Raw genomic sequence first — 20,328 nt, 5'->3', positions numbered from 1 at the left:
ACCATAAACCTAAAATCTTAAACCCCAAACCCTAAAACTTAAACAATAAAACCTAAACCATAAACCCTAAACCCCAAAACCTAACTCCCAAACCCTAAACGATAAACTACAAACCCTAAACCACAAACCCTTAACGCTAAAACGCAACCCACAAACAGCAAACCGTAAAACACAAATCCTAAACACTAAATCCTAACCCATACATACCAAACCCTAAACCCTTAGCACTAAATCATAATCCCTAAACCATAAACCATAAATCCTAAACCCTAAGCCTTAAACCATAAACCATAAACCGTAAACCGTAAACCCTAAACCATAAACCTAAACCCTAAACCCTAAACCCAAAACCCTAAAGCATAAACCATAAACCTAAACCCTAAACCCTAAATCAAAAACCCTAAATCCTAAATGCAAATCCCAAAACCCAAAATGAAAAACCTTAAACCCTAAACACCACCCCACAAACACAAAACCCTAATACACAAACCCTAATCCCTAAACCACAAACCCTAAACCATTAACCCTAGGGCCTAACCCCTAAACCCCAAACCATAAACCCTAAACCCTAAACCAAAAATCAAAAACCATAAACTCTAAACACTAAACCCCACACCTTATACTATAATCCCTAAGGCTTAAACCCTAAACAATAAAAACTAAACCATAAACCATAAACCCTAAACCCTAAACACTAAACCCCAAACCCTAAAACATAAACAATAAAACCTAAATCGTTAACCCTTAACCCTAAACCCTAAACCCGAAACCCCAAACCCTAAACCCTAAACTCTAAACCACAAACTACAAATCCAAAATCCTAAACCCCAACCCACAAACACCAAACCCTGAAACACATATCCTAAACCCTAAATCCTAACCCATAAACACCAAACCCTAAACCCTAAACCCTAAACCCTAAACCATAAACCCAAAAACCAAAACCCTAAACCCTAACCTAAAAACACAAAACCATAAACCATAAACTATTAACCGAAAATTATAAACCATAAACCCTAAACTCTAAATCCTAAACCCTAAACCCTAAACCCTAACCCATAAACCATAACCCATAACCCATAAACCCTAAACCCAAAACCCTGAACCCAAAACCCAACACCCTAAACCCTAAATCATAAACCATAAACCACAAATACTAAACCATAAAACTTAAACCCTAAACCCAAATCCCTAAACCCTGAACCCTAAATCATAAACCCAAACCCATAAACCATAAACCCTAAACCCTAAACCGTAAATCCTAAACCTTAAATCCTAAACCATAAACCCTAAACCCTAAACCCAAAACCTTAAATCATAATCCTTAAACCATAAACCGTAAACCCTAAACCAAAAAACCAAAACCCTAAACCCTAAACCCTAAACCCTAAACCCTAAACCATAAACCCACAAACCATAAACCCTAAACCCAAAACCCAAAACCCAAAACCCTAAACCCTATATACCACCCCAGAAACACAAAACCCTAAAACACAAATCCCTAATGCCTAAACCACAAACCCTAAACAATAAACCCTAAGGCCTAAACACTAAATCCGAAACCATAAACCCTAAATCATAAACCCTAAATCCTAAACCCTAAACCATAAACCATAAACGCTAAAGCATAAACCCTGAACACTAAACCCCACAACTTACACTATAATCCCTAAGGCCTAAACCGTAAACCACACAACATAAAGCCTAAATCCTATACCCCAAACCCTAAACCCTAAACAATAAAACCTAAACCATAAACCATAAACCTTAAACCCTAAACCCTAAACCCTAAACCCTAAAACCTAAACAATAAAATCTAAACCATAAATAACAAACCCTAAACCCTAAGCCCTAAACCCCAAACCCAAAAGCCTAAACCATAAACCCAAAACACTAAACCCAAAACCCAAAACCATAAACCCAAAACCCTAAACCATAAACCATAAACCCTAAACCCAAAACCCAAAACCCAAAGCCCTATACCCTAATCCACAAACCGTAAACCATAAACCCTAAACCCCAACCCACAAATACCCAACCCAAAACCCTAAATCCCAAACAATAAACCCTTAACATAAACCCCAAACAATAAACGCTAAATCCTAATCCATAAAACCTAAACACACAACTGTAAACCCTAAACCCTAAACCCTAAACCTTAAACCCTAAATCATAAACCCAAATGCATAAACCATAAACCCTAAACCCTAAACCCTAAATCATTAACCATAAACCTTAAACCATAAACCATACAACTTAAAACCTAAACCGTAAATACTAAACCCTAAACTCTAAACCATAAACACTAAACCCTAAAGGATAAACCATAAACCCGAAACCCTAAACACGAAACCCTAAACCATAAACCCAAAACCCAACACCCTAAACCCTAACTCATAAATATCAAACCCTAAACCATAAACGCTAAACCCTACACCATAAACCCTAAACCCAAAACCCAAATCCATAAACCCTAAACCCTAAACCCTAAACCCTAAACCCTAAACCCTAAACCCAAAACCCAAAACCCTAAACCCAAAACCTTAAACCCTAAATGCTAAACCATAAACCCGAAACCACAAGCCCTAAACCCTAAACACAACCACAAAACGTAAAACCCTAAACACAAAACCGACAAACACTAAACCCTAAGCCACAAACCCTACACCATAAATGCTAAGGCCTAAACTCTAAACACAAACCCACAAATTCTAAACCCAAAACCCCAAATCATAAACTTGAATCCCTAAACCAGAAAAGCTAAACGCTAAACCCTAACCCTAAACCCAAAACCCTAAACACTGAACCCTAACTCAAAAACCCAAAACCATAAATCCTAAACCCTAAACCCCAAAACCCAAAACCCTAAAACCTAACCCATAAATTCCAAACCATAAACCCTAAACCCTAAACCCTACCCCCTAAACCCCAAATCCTAAACCCTAAACCCTAACCCGTAAACACCAAACCCTAAACCCTAAACTATAAACCCTAAACCATAAATCCTAAACCCTACCCTTAAATCCTAAACCCTACACCCTAAACCCTAAACTCAAAACCCAAAACCCTAAACAATAAACCATAAATCCTAAACCATAAAACCTAAACCATAAATCGTACACCCTAAACCCTAAGCCCTAAACCCAAAACCATAAACCATAAACCCTAAACCCTAAACCCTAAACCCAAAACCCAAAACCCTAAACCCAAAACCTTAAACCCTAAACCCTAAACTATAAACCCGAAACCACAAGCCCTAAACCCTAAAAACAACCACACAAACATAAAACCCTAAACACAAAACCGACAAACACTAAACCCTAATCCACAAACCCTACACCATAAATACTAAGGCCTAAACTCTAAACCACAACGCACAACTTCTAAACCCAAAACCCCAAATCATAAACCTAAATCCCTAAACCAGAAAAGCTAAACGCTAAAGCCTAACTCAGAACCCAAAACCCTAAACACTGAACCCTAATTCAAAAACCCAAAACCATAAATCCTAAACCCTAAACCCCAAAACCCAAAACCCTAAACCCTAACCCATAAATTCCAAAACATAAACCCGAAACCCTAAACCCTACCCCCTAAACTCCAAATCCTAAACCCAAAACCCTAACCTGTAAACACCAAACCCTAAACCCTAAACTGTAAACCCTAAACCATAAACCCTAAACCCTACCCCTTAAATCCTAAACCCTACACCCTAAACCCTAAACCCTAAACTCAAAACCCAAAACCCTAATAAACCATAAATCCTAAACCATAAAACCTAAACCATAAATCGTAAACCCTAAACCATAAGCCCTAAACCCAAAACCATAAACCATAAACCCTAAACCCTAAACCCTAAACCCAAAACCCAAGACCCTAAACCCAAAACCTTAAACCCTAAATCCTAAACCATAAACCCGAAACCACAAGCCCTAAACCCTAAACACATCCACACAAACATAAAACCCTACACACAAAATCAACAAACACTAAACCCTAATCCACAAACACTACACCATAAATCCTAAGGCCTAAACTCTAAACCCCAACCCACAAATTCTAAACCCAAAACCCCAAATCATAAACCTAAATCCCTAAACCGGAAAATTAAACGCTAAACCCTAACCCTGAACCCAAAACCCTAAACACCGAACCCTAACTCAAAAACCCAAAACCATAAATCCTAAACCCTAAACCCCAAAACCCAAAACCATAAACACTAACCCATAAATTCCAAACCATAAACCCCAAACCCTAAACACTACCCCCTAAACCCCAAATCCTAAACCCTAAACCCTAACCCACAAACACCAAACCCTAAACCATAAACTGTAAACCCTAAACCATAAACCCTAAACCCTACCCCTTAAATCCTAAACCCTACACCCTAAACCCTAAACCCTAAACTCAAAACCAAAACCCTAAACAATAAACCATAAATCCTAAACCATAAATCGTACGCCCTAAACCCTAAGCCCTAAACCCAAAACCATAAACCATAAACCCTAAACCCTAAACCCTAAACCATAAACCCTCAACCCTAAACCATAAACCCAAAACCCAAAACCCTAAACCCTAAACCCTAAACCATAAACCCAAAACCACAAGCCCTTAACCCAAAACACAACCACACAAACATAAAACCCTAAACACAAAACCGACAAACACTAAATCCTAATCCACAAACACTACACCATAACTCCTAAGGCCTAAACTCTAAACCCCAACCCACAAATTCTAAACCCAAAACCCCAAATCATAAACCTAAATCCCTAAACCAGAAAAGCTAAACGCTAAACCCTAACCCTGAACCCAAAACCCTAAACACTGAACCCTAACTTAAAACCCCAAAACCATAAATCTTAAACCCTAAACCCCAAAACCCATAACCCAAAACCCTAAACCCTAACCCATAAATTCCAAACCATAAACCCTAAACCCTAAACCCTACTTCCTAAACCCCAAATCCTAAACCCTAAACCCTAACCCGCAAACACCAAACCCTAAACCCTAAACTGTAAACCCTAAACCATAAACCCTAAACCCTACCCCTTAAATCTTAAACCCTACACCCTAAACCCTAAACCTTAAACTCAAAACCCAAAACCCTAAACAATAAACCATAAATCATAAACCATAAAACCTAAACCATAAATCGTACACCCTAAGCCCTAAACCCTAAATCCAAAACCATAAACCATAAATCATAAACTCTAAACCCTAAACCATAAACCTAATCCCTAAACCACGAACACTAACCCTAAACCATAAACCCAAAACCCAAAACTCTAAATCCTAAACACCTCCCCACAAACACAAAACCCTAAAACACAAACCCTAAATACTAAACCACAAACCATAAACCATAAACCCTAAGGCCTAAACCCTAAACCCCAACCCACAAGCCCCGAACCCTAAATCCTAAACCCAAAACCATAAACCATAATCCTAAACCTTATACCCGAAACCATAAACCCTAAACCCTAAACCATACAAGCTAAGCCGTAAACCATAAACCCTAAGCCCAAGACCCTAAACCCTACACCATAAACCGTAAACCCTAAATCCTACACCATATAACATAAACCCTAGACCCGAAACCCTAAACCCAAAACCCTAAACCATAAACTATATACCCTAAACCATAAACCCTAAACCATAAACCCCAAACCCTAAACCTAAAACCTTAAACCATAAACCCTAAACCCTAAACTCTAAACCACAAACTACAAATCCAAAATCCTAAACCGTAGCCCACAAACACCAAACCCTGAAACACATATCCTAAACCCTAAATCCTAAGCCATAAATACCAAACCCTAAACCCTAAACCCTAAACCCTAAACCATAAACCGTCAACCCTAAACCATAAACCCAAAACCCAAAACCCAAAACCCTAAACCCTAACCTGAAAACACAAAACCATAAACCATAAACTCTTAACCGTAAATTATAAAGCATAAACCCTAAACTCTAAATCCTAAACCCTAAACCCTAAACCCCAACCCATAAACCATAACCCATAACCCATAAACCCTAAACCCAAAACCCAACACCCTAAACCCTAAATCATAAACCATAAACCACAAATACTAAACCATAAAACTTAAACCCTAAACCCAAAACCCTAAACCCTGAACCCTAAATCATAAACCCAAAACCATAAACCATAAATCCTAAACCCTAAACCGTAAATCCTAAACCTTAAATCTTAAACCATAAACCCTAAACCCTAAACCGAAAACCTTAAATCATAATCCTTAAACCATAAACCGTAAACCCTAAACCAAAAAACCAGAAACCCTAAACCCTAAACCCTAAACCCTAAACCATAAACCCACAAACCATAAACCCAAAACCCAAAACCCTAAACCCTATATACCACCCCAGAAACACAAAAGCCTAAAACACAAATCCCTAATGCCTAAACCACAAACCCTAAACAATAAACCCTAAGGCCTAAACACTAAATCCGAAACCATAAACCCTAAATCATAAATCCTAAATCCTAAACCCTAAACCATAAACCATAAACGCTAAAGCATAAACCCTGAAAATTAAACCCCATAACTTACACTATAATCCCTAAGGCCTAAACCGTAAACCACACAACATAAAGCCTAAACACTATACCCCAAACCCTAAACCCTAAACAATAAAACCTAAACCATAAACCATAAACCTTAAACCCTAAACCCTAAACCCTAAACCCTAAAACCTAAACAATAAAATCTAAACCATAAATAACAAACCCTAAACCCTAAGCCCTAAACCCCAAACCGAAAAGCCTAAACCATAAAACCAAAACCCTAAACCCAAAACCCAAAAACATAAACCCAAAACCCTAAACCATAAACCATAAACCCTAAACCCGAAACCCAAAACCCAAAGCCCTATACCCTAGTCCACAAACCCTAAACCATAAACCCTAAACCCCAACCCACAAATACCAAACCCAAAACCCTAAATCCAAAACAATAAACCCTTAACATAAACCCCAAACAATAAACGCTAAATCCTAATCTTTAAAACCTAAACACAAAACCGTAAACCCTAAACCCTAAACCCTAAACCTTAAACCCTAAATCATAAACCCAAATGCATAAACCATAAGCCCTAAACCCTAAACCCTAAACCATTAACCATAAACCTTAAACCATAAACCATACAACTTAAAACCTAAACCATAAACACTAAACCTTAAACTCTAAACCATAAACACTAAACCCTAAAGGATAAACCATAAACCCGAAACCCTAAACACGAAACCCTAAACCATAAACCCAAAACCCAACACCCTAAACCCTAACCCGTAAATACCAAACCCTAAACCATAAACGCTAAACCCTACACCATAAACCCTAAACCCAAAACCCAAATCTATAAACCCTAAACTCTAAACCTTAAACCCAAAACCGAAAACCATAAACCCTAAATCCTAAACCTTAAACCCTAAACCCTAAACCATAAACCCAAAACCCAAAACCCTAAACCCAAAACCCTAAACCCTAAACGCTAAACCATAAACCCGAAACCACAAGCCCTAAACCCTAAATAAAACCACACAAACATAAAACCCTAAACAAAAAACCGACAAACACTAAACCCTAATCCACAAACCCTACACCATAAATGCTAAGGCCTAAAGTCTAAACCCCAACCCACAAAATCTAAACCCAAAACCCCAAATCATAAACCTAAATCCCTAAACCAGAAAAGCTAAACGCTAAACCCTAACCCTGAACCCAAAACCCTAAACACTGAACCCTAACTCAAAAACCCGAAACCATAAATCCTAAACCCTAAACCCCAAAACCCAAAACCCTAAACCCTAACCCATAAATTCCAAACCATAAACCCCAAACCATAAACCCTACCCCCTAAACCCCAAATCCTAAACCCTAAACCCTAACCCGCAAACACCAAACCCTAAACCCTAAACTGTACTAAACCATTAACCCTAAACCATTCCCCTTAAATCCTAAACCCTACACCCTAAACCCTAAACTCAAAACCCAAAACCCTAAACAATAAACCATAAATCCTAAACCATAAAACCTAAACCATAAATCGTACACCCTAAACCCTAAGCCCTAAACCCAAAACCATAAACCATTAACCATAAACCCTAAACACTAAACTCTAAACCCTAAACGCTAAACCCAAAACCCAAAACCCTAAACCCAAAACCTTAAACCCTAAACCCTAAACTATAAACCCGAAACCACAACCCTAAACCCTAAACACAACCACACAAACATAAAACCCTAAACACAAAACCGACAAACACTAAACCCTAATCCACAAACCCTACACCATAAATCCTAAGGCCTAAACTCTAAACCCCAACCTACAAATTCTAAACCCAAAACCCCAAATCATAAACCTAAATCCCTAAACCAGAAAAGCTAAACGCTAAACCCTACCCCTGAACCCAAAACCCTAAACGTTGAACCCTAACTCAAAATCCCAAAACCATAAATCCTAAACCCTAAACCCCAAAACCCAAAACCCTAAACCCTAACCCATAAATACCAAACCATAAACCCCAAACCCTAAACCCTACCCCCTAAACCCCAAATCCTAAACCCTAAACCCTAACCCGTAAACACCAAACCCGAAACCCTAAACTGTAAACCCTAAACCATAAACCCTAAATCCTACCACTTAAATCCTAAACCCTAAACTCAAAACCCAAAACCCTAAACAATAAACCATAAATCCTAAACCATAAAACCTAAACCATAAATCGTACACCCTAAACCCTAAGCCATAAACCCAAAACCATAAACCATAAACACTAAACCCTAAACCCTAAACCCTAAACCCAAAACCCTAAACCCAAAACCTTAAACCCTAAATCCTAAACCATAAACCCGAAACCACAAGCCCTAAACCCTAAACCCAACCACACAAACATAAAACCCTAAACACAAAACCGACAAATACTAAACACAAATCCACAAACCCTACACCATAAATCCTAAGGCCTAAACTCTAAACCCCAATACACAAATTCTAAACCCAAAACCCCAAATCATAAACCTAAATCCCTAAACCAGAAAAGCTAAACGCTAAACCCTAACCCTGAACCCAAAACCCTAAACACTGAACCCTATCTCAAAAACCCAAAACCATAAATCCTAAACCCTAAACCCCAAAACCCAAAACCATAAACCCTAACCCATAAATTCCAAACCATAAACCCCAAACCCTAAACCCTACCCCCTAAACCCCAAATCCTAAACCCTAAACCCTAACCCACAAACACCAAACCCTAAACCCTAAACTATAAACCCTAAACCATAAACCCAAAACCCTACTGATGACAAGTCATCATATACCTATTTTTCTATGCTTTTTCATACAAGAAATTGATGATTTGTGCTTAAATATTGAATGCTTTTGTACTTAAATGATATATTTTCTTGATATTTTAATTTTATAAATCTTGTAGAAAATAAGAAGAAAAAGAAGCAAAGAAGCACAAAAAAAGGAGAAAAAAAGAGCTTTGGGGTACACTTTGAAGTTGGGGTACACTTTGGAGCCTTAGGCCACGCTTTTAAAAGCGTGGCCCATGACCAAATCAAAGAAGGAAGCAGCCAGCACGCACACTGCCCTGCTCTTGCCAAGGGCAGGGCAGAATCGTGATGCAAAGTGAGGTTGGAAGCAAGAATTTTCGCTAAGGTAAAATCTGGGCGCTCACAGCATGACCATGCCTCCTTCAAAGGGCTATAACTTGAGCTACAGACGTCCAATTGATATGCTTCCAGTTGCGTTGGAAAGCTGACATTCAGAGCTTTCCAACGATATATAGCAATCCATATTTGGAATACAATTGAGGCAGGAATGAAAGGCATCTTTAAGGGCCAAAAACAAGCGAAAATAAACCAAAATGCTTCCACCAAGGCTCGAAGAGGGAGACACAAGGAAACCAAGGAAGTCTGCCCTCAAGGAGAGCAGAATGCCGTCTTGGAGGGCAATGTCGTGTTTTCTTCATGAAAATTCAAGGAAAAATTGCAACAACTTCCTCCACCAAGTTTCGAACACAAGACCTCTAGGAAGCCAAGCCTTAGGCGTGAATTAGGTGCCAAGAAGAAAAAGCCAAGCAATGCACTCCATGGGATTTGAACTTGGCACTCCCCAAAGGAAACATTGCCCTGCCCTCCGCAAGGGCAGGGCAGCATTTTGGTGATGCACACACGCGCACAAGATTGGCGCACCAAGGAGTTTCAGCAGCAACACAATAGCACGTACGGGCATCATTCTGGCGCACCAAAAATTTCTGCCCTGCCCTCCACAACGGCAGGGCAGCATCCTGCAAGCATGAGCGCCCAACTCGCACGCACCAATGGCCGCACACACCATTTTCTGCCCTGCCCTCCACAAGGGCAGGGCAGCCTCCTGGGAGCAACATGGGCCAAAATTCAACCAAAATTTCATTTAAATTCAATTCCTCTCCAAATTGAATCAAGGCCAACAAAACCCATTTCTCCTCAAATCCAAAGCAAGCAAAGCCCACATCATCACTCAAAGGCACATGAATCAATTAAATTAGGATTTTTATTTTTGTAATTTGTTTTAATTGCATTTTCATTTTTCATTTTGTAAAGCCTATATAAAGGCATCAATTGGAGCTCGAAGAAGAAAAGGCTAGCTCCACTAGGGAGTATTAGGATTTGAGAGCTCTCTCTCTTAGTTTTCATTTCTGTTTTGAAATTTTGGATTGAGGTTGGAGGAATTCTGTTTCAATCTTTAATCTGAAATCCATTTTTGTTCATCTTCTGCATAATTTCCAAAAATTGAAAGTTGAATCTGCGTTCTCATTTATTGCTTCCATCTTTCTTTCTTCTTCAATCTGCTTTCTACTTTGATCAAGGAAGGAATTGAGATCTAGACTTGTTTTCTAGTCTCATTGATTCCCTGAGATCTTGTCTCTTTAAATTTCACAATTGAGCTGAGTTACTCTTCTGCTTGATTGCTCCTTACATTCTCTTGTTGAATTTTAATTCCCAGCACCCAAGTCCTTTTACTTTTCATGCAATTTAATTATTCTGCAATTATTCTAAGTGCTGCTTATTGCTTTCCTTTAAATTCCTGCACCCAATCCCCTTTACATTTAATGCAATTTACATTTCTTGTCATTTAAGATTTTGCCAATTTACTTTTCTTGCTCTTTAAGTTTCTATGCATTTTTCTTTCTGAACTTTATAATTCCTACAAATTTACATTCTGTTGGCTACAGCTTCACACAATTCACTTCAATGTTAGCTTGACTAAACTAATCACCCACTAAAGTTGCTTGATCCATCAATCCCTGTGGGATCGACCTCACTCTTGTGAGTTATTACTACTTGATGCGACCCGGTACACTTGCCGGTTGGATTTGTGTGTTGGAAATTCATTTTTCCACAAAAACACCATCAAGTTTTTGGCGCCGTTGCCGGGGATTGATTTTGATCAACAACGATTAAGTGGGTGAGAAGTCTAGATTAAGTATTTTTTTATTTTTGTTCTCTGCTTTAAAGTGAAACCAAGGTGTTTGAGTTATTGCCTCACTAAGAAATTCTGTCTCTATGACATGAATTTCAATTTCCATTGATGTTGTATTTTACAAAATACAAATGGAGTTCAACTCATCTTATGGTCAAACAAAATTTTACGGGATATTGCCCACCATCACCACCCTCTAATGGTGGCTGGGAATATCACCAAGAATTAACAGAGTCTGAGCACTCCAATTCATGGAGATTTGCTTCAAAGACACAAGATGAGCAAGAGAATCATATGGGATACTTCCCACCACCACAAAATGATTCAAGTTATTATTCTAATGGTGGCTGGGAGTATCACCAAGGAATGAAAGAGCATTCACCCTCACGTCCCAATTTCTCATTTGAAAGTTCTTCATCACTTGATTATGCCTCAACACAAAGTTTCCTCCAAAATCCATACAAGTCATCCCATCAATCACACAACTCATTCCACACCCCTCAAAACAGCTTCACCACAACATATCCACGTCACCAAAATTACTCTCAACTTTCATCTCTTGAACCACCAGATGAGGAGTACATTCAAGCCATTGAAATACATAGAAAACTCGTGGAAAGATACACACAACCCCAATCCTGGAAAGAAATCATCCTCAAGAAGATGAATGAGCCCTTAGAGCAAACAAGGAGGAACTTAGAACCATCAAACAAAGAGGATGAAGACCAATTTGTGGGTGAGGAAGTGGAAAAGCAAGATGAGGAAACCTCTGTGTCAAGTGAAATTTCAGTGAAAAAGGAAGAGGTGGTGGAAGTATTTGGACATGAGCCAAGGATTCTACATTCACAAGAGCCACTTGAGGTGACAATGAAACACAAAGATTCCCTCCCAGAGGCATTAATGGAAAATCATGAAGAAGAAAGGGAGGAAGACATTCAAGAGAAGTCACACTCAAGTGAAGCAGAAAAGTACATAGAAGAAAAGCTCATGGAACCACCAATTCAAAAAGCTCTGGATGAATACGAAACTCCAATAATCACACAGCAACCAAGTCTTGAATCCAAAGAAGTGAAGGCAACTAGCAAGAACACCAATTCTGTCCCTAATCCAGCAAGCAAGATCAATCAAGCCATTTGCAAAAGAAAGCTTGCTGAGGAAAGGCCAAGACAAGGGACAGTAGCTAAATCTTCTCCCCCCTTGAGGTCATTCCTCTTAACAAACTGGAAGAAGAGGAAGAAAGTGAAGAACAACATGTCAAGCTAATGACACTAAAAGAGCACTTGTTGGGAGGTAACCCAACCGTAGGTATAATTTCTTCTCTGCTTTGTTTTCGTTCTTTACTTTGTTTAAATTCAATAAATGGGCATATGGTTACATTCTAAGTTTGGTGTTGTCTTGCAACAACTTGTTTTCAATCTTTTTGGATGATTGCATCAAATCAAAAATGGAAGTGACACACTAAGATTCTAAGTTTGGTGTGCCACTTAATTCTCTATGCAATTCATTAAGCAACACCACTTGTCTGCATAATCATAAGGCCTTTGCAGTGTTATTTTTCTTTTGGTTTGACACTTTATTATTCTGTTTACTTTAGTCATTTCTTTATTTTTAATACTTCCACTTATTTTGCTTCTTAACTGTTTTTGTTAATATATCACCAAGAGATCCTTATTCATGACATATTCTTGGCTTGGTGATTGTATTTAACATATAACAGTTTCTTTTATTTAGTTTTAATTCAAATAATTGACATATGGTTATATTCTAAGTTTGGTGTTGCTATGCAACAAAATTTGGTTCCAATCCTTACAAGATACTTGCATCAATTCCAAGTGAAAGTGTCACACTAAGTTTGGTGTGCCACTTATATTTTTTTATGCAATGTATCATGCACACCATCTTATGTTTGCAATCATAGTGTTTTTATTTCTCCGTGCCTTGATTGTTATCCTCAATTTTGCTTGCTTGAAACACATGTACTACTAACATTTCATTGTTTAAGACATTCATGATCCATCTTAGCCCCATAGCCATTGTTCTAATTATTGCTTGAGGATGAACAAGCATTCTGAGTTTGGTATGGGAAGGAGGAAAATGGGAGGAAAATGACAACAATAGAGAAGATGAACTACAAGGTTGTAAAGTTCCTTTTCCTCTCATTTGTTTCATAAACTGCATGATTGTCTTTACCTTCTCTGTATACATGTGTGTATGAATAAGCATAGCTTGAATTTTGATTTATAATATGTTGCTTTGGCATTATAACTACCAACTTGAGCTTTGTGAATTCAAAAGCAATAAAGCATCATGATCATAAACAAACAAGGCATTAAAGAAGAATTTAGCATGTGCATACAAGTATTGGAAAGCTAGTATGTTTGATTGTTGCTCAATTGCATTAGATTTTATTTAATGAAGTTTCATCTAGTACATTTTGTGAAATCTTTTGAAATCATGAAAACCTTGAAGAAGCAAATATAATTAAAGCAAGAAAAGAAAAGGGAAGGAATGAGAAAGCTGAAGGCTCTGAGTACCAATGGCAATTTATTTGCTAAGTGCTTGTGGTGTTTATGTATCAAGCCAAATGCTTGAAAACAAAATACTTAGAAGTCAAGGCTAGGCTCAAGTGCAAAAGCACTCCCTCAAAGCTCAAGGTTCTGAGCATCAATGATTAGAGAGTCAAAGAAAAGAAAAAAAAATAAGCTTAATGAAGTCCTCTAATTCAAATGCTTGTGGTGCTTATGTATCAAGTGGTAATACTTGAAAACAAAGCATTTAGAAGTCGTAGCTTTGTTATTTACTCATGGGGCAAAGCACCCAAAAGGAGAAGCTAAAAAAAAATCAAAAGCTTGTTTCAAGGAAGAATTATAAGAAAACGATTTCATAAAATAAGCTAGATAGAAGCATCAATCATTTACATCTCTTTTGTAATTGTAGCATGCATAGAAAACTAGCTTGCCATGAACATTAACTTGCTACTCTTCTTACCTTGGATTGTCAATTTCTATTGCATGATTCTTTTCTTGCTTGGGGACAAGCAAGGTTTAAGTTTGGTGTTGTGATGACAAGTCATCATATACCTATTTTTCTATGCTTTTTCATACAAGAAATTGATGATTTGTGCTTAAATATTGAATGCTTTTGTACTTAAATGATATATTTTCTTGATATTTTAATTTTATAAATCTTGTAGAAAATAAGAAGAAAAAGAAGCAAAGAAGCACAAAAAAGGAGAAAAAAAGAGCTTTGGGGTACACTTTGAAGTTGGGGTACACTTTGGAGCCTTAGGCCACGCTTTTAAAAGCGTGGCCCATGACCAAATCAAAGAAGGAAGCAGCCAGCACGCACACTGCCCTGCTCTTGCCAAGGGCAGGGCAGAATCGTGATGCAAAGTGAGGTTGGAAGCAAGAATTTTCGCTAAGGTAAAATCTGGGCGCTCACAGCATGACCATGCCTCCTTCAAAGGGCTATAACTTGAGCTACAGACGTCCAATTGATGTGCTTCCAGTTGCGTTAGAAAGCTGACATTCAGAGCTTTCCAACGATATATAGCAATCCATATTTGGCATAATATTGAGGCAGGAACGAAAGGCATATTTAAGGGCCAAAAACAAGCGAAAATAAACCAAGATGCTTCCACCAAGGCTCGAAGAGGGAGACACAAGGAAACCAAGGAAGTCTGCCCTCAAGGAGAGCAGAATGCCCTCTTGGAGGGCAATGTCGTGTTTTCTTCATGAAAATTCAAGGAAAAATTGCAACAACTTCCTCCACCAAGTTTCGAACACAAGACCTCTAGGAAGCCAAGCCTTAGGCGTGAATTAGGTGCCAAGAAGAAAAAGCCAAGCAATGCACTCCATGGGATTCGAACTTGGCACTCCCCAAAGGAAACATTGCCCTGCCCTCCGCAAGGGCAGGGCAGCATTTTGGTGATGCACACACGCGCACAAGATTGGCGCACCAAGGAGTTTCGGCAGCAACACAGCAACACGCACGGGCATCATTCTGGCGCACCAAAAATTTCTGCCCTGCCCTCCACAAGGGCAGGGCAGCATCCTGCAAGCATGAGCGACCAACTCGCACAAACCATTTTCTGCCCTGCCCTCCACAAGGGCAGGGCAGCCTCTTGGGAGCAACATGGGCCAAAATTTAACCAAAATTTCATTTAAATTCAATTCCTCTCCAAATTGAATCAAGGCCAACAAAACCCATTTCTCCTCAAATCCAAAGCAAGCAAAGCCCACATCATCACTCAAAGGCACATGAATCAATTAAATTAGGATTTTCATTTTTGTAATTTGTTTTAATTGCATTTTCATTTTTCATTTTGTAAAGCCTATATAAAGGCATCAATTGGAGCTCGAAGAAGAAAAGGCTAGCTCCACTAGGGAGTATTAGGATTTGAGAGCTCTCTCTCTTAGTTTTCATTTCTGTTTTGAAATTTTGGATTGAGGTTGGAGTAATTCTGTTTCAATCTTTAATCTGAAATCCATTTTTGTTCATCTTCTGCATAATTTCCAAAAATTGAAAGTTGAATCTGCGTTCTCATTTACTGCTTCCATCTTTCTTTCTTCTTCAATCTGCTTTCTACTTTGATTAAGGAAGGAATTGAGATCTAGACTTGTTTTCTAGTCTCATTGATTCCCTGAGATCTTGTCTCTTTAAATTTCACAATTGAGCTGAGTTACTCTTCTGCTTGATTGCTCCTTACATTCTCTTGTTGAATTTTAATTCCCAGCACCCAAGTCCTTTTACTTTTCATGCAATTTAATTACTCTGCAATTATTCTAAGTGCTGCTTATTGCTTTCCTTTAAATTCCTGCACCCAATCCCCTTTACATTTAATGCAATTTACATTTCTTGTCATTTAAGATTTTGCCAATTTACTTTTCTTGCTCTTTAAGTTTCTATGCATTTTTCTTTCTGAACTTTATAATTCCTGCAAATTTACATTCTGTTAGCTACAGCTTCACACAATTCACTTCAATGTTAGCTTGACTAAACTAATCACCCACTAAAGTTGCTTGATCCATCAATCCCTGTGGGATCGACCTCACTCTTGTGAGTTATTACTACTTGATGCGACCCGGTACACTTGCCGGTTGGATTTGTGTGTTGGAAATTCATTTTTCCACAAAAGCACCATTACCTACCCCTTAAATCCTAAACCCTACACCCTAAACCCTAAACCCTAAACTCAAAACCCAAAACCCTAAACAATAAACCATAAATCCTAAACCATAAAACCTAAACCATAAATCGTACACCCTAAACCCTAAGCCCTAAACCCAAAACCATAAACCATAAACCCTAAACCCTAAACCCTAAACCCTAAACCCTAAACCCTAAACCCAAAACCCAAAACCTTAAACCCAAAACCTTAAACCCTAAACCCTAAACCATAAACCCGAAACCACAAGCCCTAAACCCTAAACACAACCACACAAACATAAAAGCCAAAACACAAAACCGACAAACACTAAATCCTAATCCACAAACCCTACACCATAAATCCTAAGGCCTAAACTCTAAACCCCAACCCACAAATTCTAAACCCAAAACCCCAAATCATAAACCTAAATCCCTAAACCAGAAAAGCTAAACGCTAAACACTAACCCTGAACCCAAAACCCTAAACACTGAACCCTAACTTAAAAACCCAAAACCATAAATCTTAAACCCTGAACCCCAAAACCCAAAACCAAAAACCCTAAACCCAAACCCATAAATTCCAAATCATAAACCCCAAACCCTAAACCCTACCCCTAAACCCCAAATCCTAAACCCTAAACCCTAACCCGCAAACACCAAACCCTAAACCCTAAACTGTAATCCCTAAACCGTAAACCCTAAACCCTACCCCTTAAATCCTAAACCATACACCCTAAACCCTAAACCCTAAACTCAAAACCCAAAACCTTAAATAATAAACCATAAATCCTAAACCATAAAACCTAAACCATAAATCATTCAGCCTAAACCCTAAACCCTAAATCCAAAACCATAAACCATAAACCATAAACCATAAACCCTAAACCATACCCGTAATCGCTAAACCATGAACACTAACCCTAAACCATAAACCCTAAACCATAAACTCAAAACCCAAAACCCTAAATCCTAAACACCACCCCACAAACACAAAACCCTAAAACACAAACCTTAAATACTAAACCACAAACCATAAACCATAAACCCTAAGGCCTAAACCCTAAACCCTAACCCACAAACCCCGAACCCTAAATCCTAAACCTAAAACCATAAACCATAATCCTAAACCTTATACCCTAAACCATAAATCCTAAACCCTAAACCATACAAGCTAAGCCGTAAACCATAAACCCTAAGCCCAAGACACTAAACCCTAAACCATAAACTAAAAACCATAAACCATAGACCCTAAACACCAAACCCTAAACCCTAAATCCTACACCATATAACCTAAACCCTATACCCTAAACCATAAACCCAAAACCCTAAACCATAAACCATATACCCTAAACCATAAACCCTAAACCATAAACCCTAAACCCTAACCCTAAAACCTTAAACCATAAACCCTAAATCCTAAACCATAAATCCTAAACCCTAAACACTAAACCACAAACACCAAACCCTAAGCCCTGAACACTAAACCATAAACCATAAACCCTAAACCAAAAATTCTAAACCTTAAACCCTAAACCCTAAACCCTAAACCCAAAACCATAAACCCTAAACCCTAAACCATAAACCATAAACCCTAAACCATAAACCATAAACCCTAAACCCAAAACCCTAAACCCAAAACCTTTATCCATAAACCCTAAACCATAAACCCGAAACCACAAGCCCTAAACCCTAAACACAACCACACAAACATAAAAGCCAAAACACAAAACCGACAAACACTAAATCCTAATCCACAAACCCTACACCATAAATCCTAAGGCCTAAACTCTAAACCCAAACCCACAAATTCTAAACCCAAAACCCCAAATCATAAACCTAAATCCTTAAACCAGAAAAGCTAAACGCTAAACCCTAACCCTGAACCCAAAACCCTAAACACTGAACCCTAACTTAAAAACCCAAAACCATAAATCTTAAACCCTAAACCCCAAAACCCAAAACCGAAAACCCTAAACCCTAACCCATAAATTCCAAATCATAAACCCCAAACCCTAAACCCTACCCCCTAAACCCCAAATCCTAAACCCTAAACCCTAATTCGCAAACACCAAACCCTAAACCCTAAACTGTAAACCCTAAACCGTAAACCCTAAACCCTACCCCTTAAATCCTAAACCCTACACCCTAAACCCTAAACCCTAAACTCAAAACCCAAAACCTTAAACAATAAACCATAAATCCTAAACCATAAAACCTAAACCATAAATCGTACACACTAAACCCTAAACCCTAAATCCAAAACCATAAACCATAAACCATAAACCATAAACCTAATCGCTAAACCATGAACACTAACCCTAAACCATAAACCCTAAACCATAAACCCAAAACCCAAAACCCTAAATCCTAAACACCACCCCACAAACACAAACCCTAAAACACAAAACCTAAATACTAAACCACAAACCATAAACCATAAACCCTAAGGCCTAAACCCTAAACCCCAACCCACAAACCCCGAACCCTAAATCCGAAACCCAAAACCATAAACCATAATCCTAAACCTTATACCCTAAACCATAAATCCTAAACCCTAAACCATACAAGCTAAGCCGTAAACCATAAACCCTAAGCCCAAGACCCTAAACCCAAAACCTTAAACTAAAAACTATAAACCATAGACACTAAACACCAAACCCTAAACCATAAACCGTAAACCCTAAATCCTACACCATATAACCTAAACCCTAGACCCTAAACCCTAAACCCAAAACCCTAAACCATAAACCATATACCTTAAACCATAAACCCTAAACCATAAACCCTAAACCCTAAACCATAAACCCTAAACCTAAAACCTTAAACCATAAACCCTAAATCCTAAACCATAAATCCTAAACCCTAAACACTAAACCACAAACACCAAACCCTAAGCCCTAAACCCTAAACCATAAACCATAAACCCTAAACCAAAAATTCTAAACCTTAAACCCTAAACCCTAAACCCAAAACCATAAACCCTAAACCCTAAATCCTAAACCATAAACCCTAAACAATAAACCATAAACCATAAACCCTAAACCATAAACCATAAACCCTAAACCATAAACCATAAAACCTAAACCCTAAACCCTAAACCATAAACCCTAAACACAATCCCTAAACCATAAATCCAAACCCAAAATAATAAAACCTAAACCATAAACCATAAACCCTAATCCCCAAACCCTAAAACCGGAACAATAAAACCTAAACCCTAAACCCTAAACCCCAAATCCCAAATCCTAAACCATAAACCACAAACTACAAACCCTAAACCACAAACCCTTAACGCTAAAACCCAGCCGACATACACCAAACCCTAAAATACAAATCCTAAACACTAAATCCTAACCCATAAATACCAAACCTTAAACCCCAAACCCTAAACGCTGAGCCCTAAATCATAAACCCAAAACCATAAACCATAAATCCTAAACCCTAAACCATACAAGCTAAGCCGTAAACCGTAAACCCTAAGCCCAAGACCCTAAACCCTAAACCATAAACTAAAAACCATAAACCATTGACCCTACACACCAAACCCTAAACCATAAACCGTAAACCCTAAATCATACACCATATAACCTAAACCCTAGACCCTAAACCCTAAACCCAAAACCCTAAACCATAAACCATATACCCTAAACTATAAAACCTAAACCATAAACACTAAACCCTAAACCA

Source organism: Arachis hypogaea, chromosome 1 (genome assembly GCF_003086295.3).
Source record: "Arachis hypogaea cultivar Tifrunner chromosome 1, arahy.Tifrunner.gnm2.J5K5, whole genome shotgun sequence".
In the NCBI taxonomy this organism is placed as follows: domain Eukaryota; kingdom Viridiplantae; phylum Streptophyta; class Magnoliopsida; order Fabales; family Fabaceae; genus Arachis; species Arachis hypogaea.
This window is presented reverse-complemented; position numbering follows the sequence as displayed.